We start from the raw sequence: 13,443 nt of genomic DNA, 5'->3' as shown, positions 1-13,443 counted from the left end.
TCAAATTATCCAACCGCCTCAGCCTCCCAAAGTGCTGGGATTACAGGCGTGAGCCACTGCGCCTGGCCTGTAATCCTAACATTTTGAGAGGTGGCAGCAGGAGGATTGCTTGAGGCCAGGAGTTCGAGACCAGCTATATAGCAACATAACGAGACCCCATCTCTACAAAAAATCTTAAAAAGTAGCTGGGCTTGCACTTGTAGTCTGAGCTACTTGAGAGGCTAGGGCAAGAGGATTGTTTGAGTCCATGAGTTTGAAGTCAGTAAACTACAATTGTGCCACTGCACTCCAGCCTGGATGACAGAGCAAGACCCTTTCTCTAGAAAAAATTAAAAAATAGCAAAAAGTTTTCAAAAAACACAAGACAGCTTTGGTTAAAGCAGAAATCACTGGCTGCTTTTCCATTTTTGATAGCGGAAGCTTAAATAGATGTAAGTGGCTGCAGTTAATGGAAAACATGAAGTCTTCAGTTAAGATTTTTGATCCATGAGGAAACTTCTTCCATTTCAGTTTGAATTCTTTCAGCAGTAGTCATTGAGAACCTACCCATAGAGTAGGTACACTCTTCATTCTGCCAGGTGGAGGGATTAGATTTCATTCTTTCCCTTCTGTAAGAGGGGAAGACAGACATATCATCACTTAATTCAAAAACAAGGTACAATGAGGCAGGTGCTAAGTAGACGTGCATATAACTTAGTCAAGATAATGTAAAACAGAAACAGAAAAATTCTGATAGGAGGGAAATAATCAAGAAAGCTTCATGGAGGAGTTGGGGCAAGAAGGATTCTGGGCTGGGTGTGGTGGCTCATGCCTGTGATCCCAACAGTTTGACAGGCCGAGGTGGAAGGATAGTTTGAAGCCAGGAGTTCGAGACCAGCCTAGTGCATATAGCGAGACCCCATCTCTACAAAAAAATTTAAAAATTATCCAGGCATGGTGGTATGCACCTGGAGTCCAAGCTACACGGGAAGCTGATGTGGGAGGATCACTTGAGCATGGGAGTTTGAGGCTGCAGTGAGCCGTGACTGCACCACTGCACTCCAGCTTGGATGACAGAGAGATCCTGTCTCAAACACAAAAACAGAAACATGTTAACATTAGGGAATACTTCGTGATGGTATATGGGAATTTCCTGCATTACCTTTGTAACTTTTCTATAAATAAAAAATTTCCTCCTAAGGTGTCACAGCCTTTGAAGATTCTTATTCAAATCAATGTTTACCATGATAGTTGCAAAATGATGATCTTCCAACTCTAGCACTGTTTTCATATTTAATGGTTGGCATTTTACTGTAAGCAAGAGGCCTCTCCTCTCTCCTGTTACTTATCTACTTATTATTGCTCTGTTTTTTATTGCACAGACTCACAGATTCCTATTTTTCAATGGTTTATTTTCTTTATTTTCTTAATTATGTTGATGCTTAAATTGCCCTAGATTTGGCCAGTGGAAGCCTCTTCCAGTTGATTTCCTTGTCTTTTTGACAGGTCCACATCACTTTTTTGAGCACTGCCTTACTTTCCAGCACAAGATATTTAAAGCTCATTTTGTAATGGAGAAGTGTGTGATTAGAACAAAACAAAGGGGACCCTCACAGATCAACAAAGATGGTTGTGCATTGGCAATTATAGGTGTAATTAAGTGTAAATTATTTTGAGCATATAACACAGAAAGAAATAATTGCACAGAAAAAAGAAAAGACCAGAATAAAAGACTAAAAGAAACTCTTGGAATTATGAAAAGTTTTTTTATATTGTCCTTTTTTCTGTACATTCAAAATTTTATGTAATGAGAATGTATTACTTTCATAATGAGAAAAATTACATAAAAGGTTTTTCCTTTTTAAGAATAATGGAGTGGACCAACTCTGAGACATTACAACAGGGTAAATAAATATGTTCAAAACACCAACAAAAATGCCTGAAAACACCTCTTCACCATCATCAGTCACACTATCAAAAACTGTCAGTCCTATGGCTGAACGAGGGTTGGAAAACGTGGGTTTCTACATCTTATTCTGCGGTGTACCTCTTGGGTTACTTTGTCTAATCACTTCATCAATTTGGGCCTTAACTCCCTCACCTGAAAAAGAGGATAATAACTTCTTGCTATATCAGGAATGTAATGAGACTCAAGTGAAACCATGTATATGAAAACTCCTTTAAAATGCTATAAAGGTAACTAGTTTTATAAAAGAGCTTTTTAAAAAATGGCTGCTTTGTTGAAATGTTTTCAGTTTGTTTTTTAAAAAAGCAGCCAATTTGGAGGACCTGTGCATTTGGATGGTGAAGCCCTTTGGCAGTCTGAGTAAGCCCACTTGGGTTCTGTGTTACAGCCTGGGCAACTGCCTCTGCATGGCTGCGTCTTAATTGGGGTCCCCGGAAGCAACCGTGGAGGAGGATTCATGTGAAAGTGGTGTATTAGGAAGTGCTCCCAGAAAAACAGGTAAGGCAGTGGAGCACCGTATCACACAAGGCACTCGGAGGAGAACTTTGGCTCAATCCCACCAGGGAGTTCTGGTGAAGGTCACACCCCTGAGTCGTCTTAGTTAGGAGCCGGCAGCTGGAGTACTTATGCCTCAGCACCCATCAATTACCAGAAGAAGGGTGAGTGGGGGTGAGTAATCTCCCAGGTACTTCCAGCTGTCCTGTGTGCAGGCAAAACAGTCGCCAGCAGCCCTGGGCTCTATCCTCTGACAAAGAGATGCAGATGCTGGCCACAGGTAGGCCCACAATGGTAAAGGAATCTAAATGGATATGCACTGACAACATCAGCTCAAAGAAGGACTAATTCCTTCTAGGCTGGACATTCAGAACACGAGAAATGAGAACAAGAGACACATAGGACAGGCCTCTCTGGAGATGGCCCAGAGAGGCTGAGTGACCTCCCAGGGTCACTCAGGTGACAGAGTCAGGATTCCAGCCCTGGTGTATCTGACTCCAAATCCCATGTGCCCTTTTCTATGCCCTACTGTCTCACTACATGAGTTAATGCCTTACCTATGGAAGACCACCCATAGGAAATCCTTCCTGTACCACAAAATCCTACACACCCCATCTTCCCTCAGAAATCCAAAGCCCTCATAGGTGTCCCCAGGATGGCATTAATGTTCCCTTCCCTATAATCACCCCCGTCCTCTTGAATTTGTCCAACATAAGGGATCAAGATAAATTAAATGACGACCTTATGAACTCCACAGAGAGACGCCTATGTCTCAGATACAGGGTGGCCCATCTCCTGCCTGCAACGGCCAGGAGTGATTTGGGGAGAGTCGGTTAGATAAACAGGTACCATCCCAAACAAAAAACCTTGTGAGCTCATCGGCTTGTTTCTCTTTTATTGTATTTAAAGGCAATTTCCCCACATCCTGCATCTTGAACGTGAGCAAACATGTGAAGGAGCCAGACACACAGAAGCTGAAGCCATGCAGACCTCACATGTAGCCAGGGAGCAATGGTCTTGAGCCCCAGTTTGATGGCTGGTCCTGCCACAGATGAGCTGAGGGATCTTGTGTAAGACACATTTCGGGACTGATCATCCGCATCCATAAAATAGGAAGACTACCCCTACCCTATCACGTTATGGTGAGGATAAATGATATATCAAAAGGCTTCATAAAATGTCAAGCTCGGTCGGGCGCAATGTCTCAAGCCTGCAATCCCGGCACTTTGGGAGGCCGAGGTGGGTGGATCACCTAAGGTCGGGAGTTCGAGACCAGCCTGGCCAACATGGAGAAACCCCATCTCTACTAAAAATACAAAATTAGCTGTGTATGGCGGCGCATGCCTATAATCCCAGCTAATCGGGAGGCTGAGGCAGGAGAATCGCTTAAACCCGGGAGGCGGAGGTTGTGGTGAGCGAGATAGCACCATTGCACACCAGCCTGGGCAACAAGAGTGAAACTCCGTCTAAAAAAATAAAAGTCAAGTTCAATGCACATGTGAAGGTATTGCTATCCACATTCGTTCTACCAGCATGATTTTAATAAAACCAAATGTGGTCACTTCTCTTGTTTTGGATAATTGATCCAACATCCTCAGACACTCAGACCCCAGCCAAGAGTTAAGATATAAACCTGCAAGGCCTCTGGGCAACTGTACAAGATGACATGAACCCATGCACCTTCCTTTTAATGAAACAACCAGGCTCTGACACTCAGTGAATGTGTTTTCTTCTAAGCAATTCTAACAAGCTTAGTTATCGCGTCTGGTTTTTCAGAGTAGAAGTAAACAAAGACTCAAGAAGTTGGCCCACTGACCCCAGCAAAAAGCAATATTTAACAGCCTGACAGGAGAAATGCTCAAAAGAGTATAAATGGCAGCTGTATTCATTCAAAAGCATAGTCTGGGGTCAAAATCCTACACATTCCAGGTATTGGTAATGACTGCAGATGCTGAGAATCAGGCTTTGAGATCTGTGCTGTCGATCTAAGGGGGCAAGGACAGCTAGTAGAAAAATGTCCAATAGCACTAGTAGTTAAAACAAAAAGCACAGAAAACAACAATTAAAGTCTATGATTGGCATATATTTTCTGAAATGAAAAAACTCTATGCTAGTAGTGATGACATAAAACTGAAAACTACACAATTGTTTCAAAGGAAAGGTAAAGCGAATTTTGATTACATAAAATATGACATCTTCTGCATCCAATAGTGGAAAATGTGGAAACTATACAGGAACATGGAAACTTGCTTATGATGTGTTCTTCTAGAAGCCACAAGACACTAAATTGTACAGGCCAAATACAGCTGCCCACAGCCATATGCCTATGAAAAAGATACTAGAAAGGATATCAGGGTTTTTTCCTTCTTTCATCCCCTCCATCCTCTGCATTTACAGATGAGGAAACTGAGACCAATGGGCTGTTCCTGCTGTTGAAAACCTGTCCCTACAGTTTCCATATGGCCCACAGGGGCAGAGTGGAGGAGCTGGTGACCATGCACCAGGAGGATCAGGTCATGAAAGAGACCTGGAGCTGGGGTGGAGACAGTTGGTTCAACACATGACTTCGGCACACACTCACTGAGCAATGGAGCCTACTCAATGCCAGGCCCTGAGGAAGAGAGGCGGACCTGACCTAGTGCTCTCTCTCACGGGGCACATGGGAGGAAGAGACGATCTCTGCCTGAGGTGATCAGGGAGGGCATCAAGCAGGAGTGGCATTTGGATCTCAAAGCAGGGTGAGGACATGTGGCATGCTGGAGCCAGTTTGTACCAGCTTTTGGAGGCTAGCTGCTTTTAGGAATCTCACATGCCAGTGCTTAGACATAGGCATTATTAAAAATAAATTTGACAAATTTACAATTTGATAAATAATATTTGAAACAAAGGTAATACCCAACACTTGTGACATCTGAATTATTTCACTACATTTTACTATTATCTATGCTCTTGAGAATGTTTGCATCTATTGCAACATTCTCAATATTGTACTACAAAGCTGTGTGCTACTATACATCTCTTCCCAACTCTGTATCCAGTGACACCATGTTGGTAGCTGAAACTGGCCACAGTGGGAGTATTTACACTATGGAAATGGGCAAATGCTACACATCAGGACTCCATTTAGTGTTTTGTTGATTGTCTAAAGTTTAGACTCTGAACTTAAGAAAGGGGTGAAGAAAATGTTAATAATGCAGATTAAATTTCAAAGTCTGTCACGTCTATAGCTTTTACATATTGTGAATGCACCCACAAATGAGGAAATATTCTATTTGAAACTAATACCTGATTGAATTCTGAGTCAATGAAAGTAATATCTGTGTCACTGATAAATGAGTGAAGTTCCATTATATGTCTTCATTATATGTCATTTTTTCTTACTTGTTAGGGTAAATGAAAATACCAATCAACATTCGTGAAAGAACTAGGCTCCATGACATGAGTGACTTAATTGCTGAGTCCTATAGTAAACAAGCATTTGTTCATAGTTTGATTTTATAACATGATTTTTGGTGATAGAATTACAAAAATCTAGTGGATTTATTTATTTATTTGTTTATTCATTTGAGATGGAGTCTCTATCGCCCAGGCTGGAGTGCAGTGGCGCGATCTCAGCTAACTGCAAGCTCCGCCTCCCGGGTTCACGCCATTCTCCTGCCTCAGCCTCCTGAGTAGCTGGGACTACAGGCGCCCACCACCACGCCCAGCTAATTTTTTGTATTTTTTTTTTTTTTGTAGAGACGGGGTTTCACCTTGTTAGCCAGGATGGTCTCTATCTCCTGACCTCGTGATCCGCCCGCCTCAGCCTCCCAAAGTGCTGGGATTACAGGCGTGAGCCACCGCGCCCAGTCAACTGCTAGTGGATTTTACAACAAAGGGCAGCACTGAAGTTAAAGGTGTGTGGAATTTATAGTAGAGTATTGCATGTTATTGTCTTTACATTGTGGGCTACACAGTCTTTACATTAGGAAAATTTATAATTAACATATACATATAAATTAACTTGTATACTTATATTAACTTATATACATATATATGCATACATTTTTGAGAATCTGTGATAAGAACTCAGGTAGGGGAAGATAGGACAGGAGAGGGTAGAGGAAGATACAGTAGGGATTATAAAATGGGTTCTTCTATAGCAGAGTGACACTGTAGGAGATGAGGAGGCTGCTATCTCCTGGGGGCCAGCATCCTCACTGCCCTAGATTCCTCTGGCTCTGGTCCTTGGCCTAAACAGCTTTCAGGAGAAATGAGGAGGCCCTGAGTGGGGCCACTCCCAACCTCCCACTGAGTGAGCCTGGCTACAGGCTGTGCTGAGCTGGACCACCCCAGGAGAAAATGCTTTGGAGCCACTGGAGAGAGGGGACCTTGTATTTTCAAAGCATCCCTGAGCTGGAGGCAAACCTAGGAGGTCCAAAAGATCCCCTCATGCAATGCCAGCCCTCTCTAGGTCAAAACCCAAGTAGGAGAAGATGAGGCAGAGAGGGAAGGTCTGGGCATGCTGAGCTGATTCCAGGATCCCTGCACACCCACTGGGGGACCTGTGCTTCTGCCCTTCAAGAACACACGCTGCAGCCCAATTTTGTTTCTCTGCCTAATCCTGCCATTATGTTGAATCCTAGTGAGATAGAAAATCCAAGAAGTTCTCTGCCCTTCACTGTACATGCCCGTCCTTCCTTTCTTTTTACTGTGGTTTCCTCATTACTTACTGTTCTTATATGTTTTTAAATCTCCTCAGTGGCTGTAGTCAGGTTTCTCCTTCAGCCCCTAGCCATATTTTTGTACTTGATATTACTTGTCTTACATATATTTTTCCCTTAATTTTTCCTAAGGCCGGCGATTTTATCAGCTTTTCACAGAACCGGCTTTTTGTTTTGTTGATCATCTGTGCTGGTTTCTTAGATATCCCTACTTTTAAGTAGGTTTCTTCCTTCTACTTCCTCTGAGTTTATTTTTTTTCTTTCTCTCTTTTTTTTTTTTTTTTTTTTTTTGCATCTTGAATGGAACATTTAGTTGGTCCCACTCCTTATTTTTAAAATTTTTCTCTTTTAATAGTGAGGACACTTAAAGCTATGAATTTCCCTCAGAGTACTGCTTTGGCAACATCCCATAGATCTGATATCCATTCATTCAACAATTTTTTTCCAGCTTTATTGAGGTATGATTGAGAAATAAAAATTATGTATATTTTGGGTATATAACATGATGTTTTGATATATATACACACTGGCAAATGATTACTACAATAATGCTAATAGTATATTCATTACCTTACATAGTTACTGTGTGTGTGTGTGTGTGTATGTGTGTGTGTGTATGTCATGTGCATGTGAGATAAGAGCACATGAGGCCTATTCAACAAATTTCAAGTATACCATACATTAATATTAACTATAGTCATGATGCTTACATTAGGTCTCCAGTACTTATTCTTCTTATAACAGATTTGTAAACTTTGACCAATATCTCCCCTCACTCCCCAGGCTCTGGTAACCACTGTTCCACCCTCTTATACTATGAATTCCCTCCTTTTTTTTTTTTTTTTTTTTTTTTTTTGCGATAGGCTCCCACTCTGTCACCCAGGTTGGAGTGCAGTGGTGCAATGTTGGCTCACTGCAGCCTCCACTTCCCAGGTTCAAGCAACCCTCCGCCTCAGCCTCCCAAGTAGCTGGGACCACAGGCATGCACCACCATACCCAGCTAACTTTTTTGCATTTTTGGTAGAGACAGGGTTTCACCATATTGCCCAGGCTGGTCTCAAACTCCTGAGTTCAGGCAATCCACCTGCCTCAGCCTCCCAAAGTGCTAGGGTTACAGGCGTGAGCCACCATGCCCAGCCGAGTTCAACTTTTAAAAGATTCCACGTGTGAAATCATGAAGTTCAGCAAATATTTATTAAATACCTACTATGTGCCAGGAAGTAAGAAATGGTGTTCTCATTATCATTCACTTCTAACATGTGCATTTTCCATTTGGATTTCTCTTTAACCCGAGTCATTTTCAAGTGTATTTTTGTTTCTAGGTGTATGGATTTGCAAAGGGAAGCTGTCTTTCAATAATTTAGTTCTAATTGCTTTGTATTCTGATCAGTGAATATGATTTATTAGATGGTAGTGTTTTGGGATTCATTGAGATTTCCACAACTTACTATTTTTTCTTAACATATTTTTAAGTTGAGGTATAATACACGTTCAGTAAAGTGCACTCATATTAAGTGTACAGCTTAATGAATTTTCACAAAATATATATCTATGTCCCCACCATGTGGATCAATGTATAGAACATTCTCAGCACCACAGATGACTTCTTATCTCCTCCCAGTCAATACCCTTCAGAGGTAACATTATGATTAATTTTTCCATTTGTAAGTTTTTGAAATTCTTATAAATGGAATCATACAATATGTATTCTTTTGTGTCTAGTTCCTTTCACTCTATATTACGTCTGTAAGAGTCATCCACACTTTTGCAGGTAGCAATGATTTATTTCATTTTCACTGAGGGATAGTAGCCCATTGCACAATTACAATTTATCTATTCTATTGTTAAACGATACCTAGGTTGTTACCAATTTATGGCTATTAAAAACAGTGCTGCAATAAACATTTTTTTTCTTTTTTTTTTTTTTGAGACGGAGTTTCACTCTTTTTGCCCCAGCTGGAGTGCAATGGCGCGATCTCGGCTCACCACAACCTCCGCCTCCCGGGTTCAAGCAATTCTGCTGCCTCAGCCTCCCAAGTATTACAGGCATGTGCCACCACACCTGGCTAATTTCGTATTTTCAGTAAAGACAGGGTTTCTCCATGTTGGTCAGGCTGGTCTCAAACTCCCGACCTCAGGTGATCCACCCGACTTGGCCTCCCAAAGTGCTGGGATTACAGGCATGAGCCACTGTGTTCGGCCAATGAACATTCTTATAAGTGTATTTTAATACACAAGTGCATTTCTGTTAGGCATATACCGGGAGTCCTAATTAACTTTTAATTTGGGGATTCTGAGGGTAATTTTTTTCCCTATGCCACTTTAAATCTTATTTGGATAAAGGTAGGATATAAAACATCTTAAGGTGTGTGACTATGCCAACTAAATCAGGGACTTTAACTTACAGTAGCATTGCCCCCACTTTAGCTTGCCCGACCCCTTAGTGTTTGGACTTAGAAGAATCCTGGGCCCCAGATCTCTCAGACAGTGGCTCCCAAACTTCTGTCTCAGAATCATCGGGAGGGCTTGTTAAAATGTACTATCCTGCCCCCGCCCAAACTTATGGCCTTGGTCTTTCCAGGAGCAAGACCCAGCAATCTGTCTTTTAGAAAGCATCCCCAGGTGATTCCACCACTCAGCCAGGTGTGGAAACTTTCCTGATTTCTGTTTCCATGGACTATGGACCAATGAAGCAAATTATCACCATCTCAGCCAGATTTCCCCCTACTTCCCCAGTCCCCTTCTGAGGACGGCAGTTACAATTGGTTCTGCCCCTGACACCCCCACCCCACCCCACCCCCATCTTCTTCCATGTCTTTGCTCCTAAAAGCCAAAGTAAAAAATAAAAATGTGGATGGTTGATTGGAACCACCAATAAGTCTGAGTGCATCTGGTCTCTTTCCTCATTGCACTCGTGGGGAAATTGAGGCAGGAGAAGAAGAAATGGCCACAAGGAGTTAGGGTCAGGGAAGAGCCCCACTCTCACTACTTCTACCCTCTACACTAAGAAAAAACATCCAGCAGAGGGAAATGCTTTAGCCTCAAGCCTGCTGAGACTATCAGTATTCTGAACATCTATCTATAATAACATCTATGTTATTATAGATAGAATGTGGGCTTGGAATCAAACACACCTGAGGTCAAATCCTAGCTCCTCTTCTCGTAAGGAAATAATTTGAGGTCTCTGAATCTCAGGCCCCACATCTTGAAAATGGAATTAGGACTGGTGTTAGGATTACAGCTAACACACATGAAGTGTGGGGTGCATGGGATGTGCTGAGTAAATGGCTGTGATTATTATGAGGAAAATCTAGGTCACCCATAAAGTCCTGTTGCATTACCTGGAATATTACATAGGCTGGTGGCAGAGGCAGAGGGAGGAGGGAATGTTGACTTTCCCAATGTTTTACCTGCTGTCTTTAAGTTCTTCCTTCCTCTGTGATCTGCGAGCCTTAACTCTAAGTTCACCTGGGACCATCCCACTGGACACACATGGTTGAGCAGCTACTCAGGGTTGGGTGAGAGACACTGGGGTTTCATCCTGCCATTGAGGAGCACCCAACCTGACAGGTAGACAGGCACCTATGTGTACAGCCACACTGTAGGGGGCAAACTAAGAGCTGGGGTGAGGAAGTGGTGTTTACAGCGGGCCCCAGGAGCCAAGGAGGACGTCAGTGGGCAAACTCCGGCCAGGAAAACACACCACAGGCATTCAAGCCTGGCAGTTTACAGAGGGGCAAGCAGACAGGCAGGGACTGGGGAAAGCTCTCCCAGTAGCTCTGAACCCTGGCTCTCCTGTCGCCCAGGGCTGCATCTCTCCATCTATTTTGGAGTTTATCTTTTAGGGAAAGTTGGATTGATATAGTGTCAATAAAGAGGCCAGCGGATATGCAAGAGCTTAGTATGAACTTGTAGGAATAAAGCAAATCAAATATGTTAAGCAAACTGAGAGTCATAGAGTTCTTTGTATGCCTATCTGAGCTAATATTGCACAAAGAAGAAAGACGCATCTCCCTCCATGGCAGAGTACATGTGAACTTGTGTTAATAAGTGGTATTTACAGAGTATTTTGGTTTCAAAATGACATCCACATGGAAGTTCAGGGGCAAGAGCAAGAACTCACCTTCAACAGCACCTTGGTCTTTTCAAGGCCAGGCCTCAAGCTTGGAGCATGGGTCCTGGTAGTCAGGAGGCCTGTGTTCTAGGCAATCTGTGCTTGACTTGCTCTGTGATCTGGGCAGGCCCCTGTCTCTCCCTGGGCCTCAGCATCCCTGTCTGAAATGAAAGCTTTAGGCTAATTGTGTCCCAGGGCTCTTTCAGATCCAGAGCTCTCAAATGTTGCCATCTTTGTTTTTGTATACTTGCAATGGCCCTGGGAGGTAGACATCATCCTTCCCATTTTACAGGTGGAAAGTCAGGACTTTGAGGAAGGAAGAATCAGAAGTCACCCAAGAGTCAGAGGCTGAGCCAGATCAGAACCCAGAGCTCACACCTTTCTAGTATAGCTTCTAGAAAGTCATGCGTGTGTATATTTGTGTGTACATATGTGCTTGTGTATGAAGGTGCATGTCTCCATGTGTGCCCCAGAGCTGCCCAGTGCTTATTCCCTGGATGCTGCATGTGTAGACTTGTTAGCTGGACTGAGCTTATTCCAGGCAGTTCCACCCTGTGGGAGGGGAGAGAAGAGGGGCGAGGTGGAAGCGGGGAGGGAGCTACACCTACATTTTTGTGCTGCCCACTGATTTTAGCTGCTGAAACGCAGGCTCCTGGCTGCTGTGTACTTAGCTAAGTCTGAGTGACTCCATACGTGGGCAGTGGGCCGGAACGCTGCCTGACAAGCATCAGAACTGACAACTTCTCTCACAACTGGGATCCAGGTCTGCAGGAGCATTCAAGGCCTTTCTTGCACACAGAAACACACATACACATGAGCATGCATGCATGGTGCACAGAGCAAGTGCCTTTCCCTCTCTGGCCTTAGTTTCCTAATTAGTAAAATGGGAGACTATCTTTGTTTGCCAGAGTATCCTTAGAGTTCAGAAACATTAAAGTTTGCTTTACAAACTATAAAGTACTGGGAAGACCCTGCTGAGATAATGCTCATTCCATCTGCCCATATAAATAGCAGAGAACGGAAATTTTCCCCATTTCTTTAAATCATAAAATTAGCCCTGTGGGCTCCCTCCAAATAGATATTGGATTAACTTACTCTAATACATAGATAATACCCTAGTCTATTCATAGAAAGTTGGTGATTTCAGCCTCAGAAACATGCTATCCAGTGTACCCTTTTCCCCACGAAATCTGGAATGGTTTGGTTGCTGGAGAATATCCTGATTCATTGTTCAAAAGGAAGATAATGTAGTGAGATGACTAATAGAATGGACGCTGGAGCTAGAATGCCTGGTTCAAGTCCCAGTTCTGCCACTTGCAGTTGTGTTGCAATCCCTAGGGCCTGTCATTTAATTGCTCTGTACCTTAGAGCATGCGGGATGACTACAGCACCTCCTCCACTGGGCAGTTGTGAATGTCTGCACATATAAGACTGCTTGATATAAGTGGTGGTTATTTTTTTTTCTTGAAGAAGAGTAGGTGGTGGTGATGATGATGGTGATGTACATACTCAATGTGAATCAGTGATTGCCAGTGCCAGGGCTAGACCTGAGCTCACCCATGGCCTCCTCCAGCCTACACTGGTTTTGGAGGAACGCTTTATTGTTGGAGGGAAGGGAGGTACTCTACCCCAATTTCCTGACCACAGTATTTTCCACAGGAGCTCCCACAAGAGGTTTTAATGAAGGAAGCACAAGCTCTCACCAGTTCAAAGCAAAAAGGTGGGGATCTCTGGCACCTCTCTCTACCAGTGCTAGCATCATCACCACCGTCATCTGTGCCTGGATGCAGAGGTCTTGTGACAGGTTTGGAATCCCGAGGGCTATAATGACTCAGAAATTTGTTAGGACTAAACAAAATGAATAATTGAGTTCCAATTTCTCTTCTGCCCCTGGCAAGCTGAGTGACCCTAGGCAAGTCATTTCACCTTTCTGAGTCTTTGAAGATTACATTATTGGTTGTCGTTCTTAAGGCCAGGATTTGATCAGATCAGAAAAGTCTCACTTTCCAAAGGGGATGTCAGTAAAAAGTATTTACTTAGTTTGGTGAAGGTGTGAGGAGAGATCAAGCATGGAGACTTTGACTAACCCACTAAGCTGCTAAGAATCATCATCAGATCTTGTATTGAAAAATTATTTATGGGAGTAATTTTATTCGCAGTTCATATGCAGTACAAGAAGCCAGTAC

At 43.0% G+C, this 13,443-nt stretch overlaps 1 long non-coding RNA gene across 1 annotated transcript in view; it reads right to left on the bottom strand.

The window, feature by feature from the left end:
• LOC115894027 overlaps positions 1-13,443 on the bottom strand; it is a 97,519-nt gene that overhangs the window by 13,770 nt on the left and 70,306 nt on the right. Inside the window, exon 5 of the long non-coding RNA XR_004054082.1 lies at positions 948-1,063. This is a non-coding gene — a long non-coding RNA (uncharacterized LOC115894027). The remainder of the gene's footprint in view (positions 1-947; positions 1,064-13,443) is intronic.

The sequence above is a fragment of the Rhinopithecus roxellana genome, chromosome 16 (assembly GCF_007565055.1).
Source record: "Rhinopithecus roxellana isolate Shanxi Qingling chromosome 16, ASM756505v1, whole genome shotgun sequence".
Classification (NCBI taxonomy): Eukaryota; Metazoa; Chordata; class Mammalia; order Primates; family Cercopithecidae; genus Rhinopithecus; species Rhinopithecus roxellana.
Note: the sequence above shows the minus strand (reverse complement) of the source record. Positions and strands in the feature narration are given on the sequence as shown.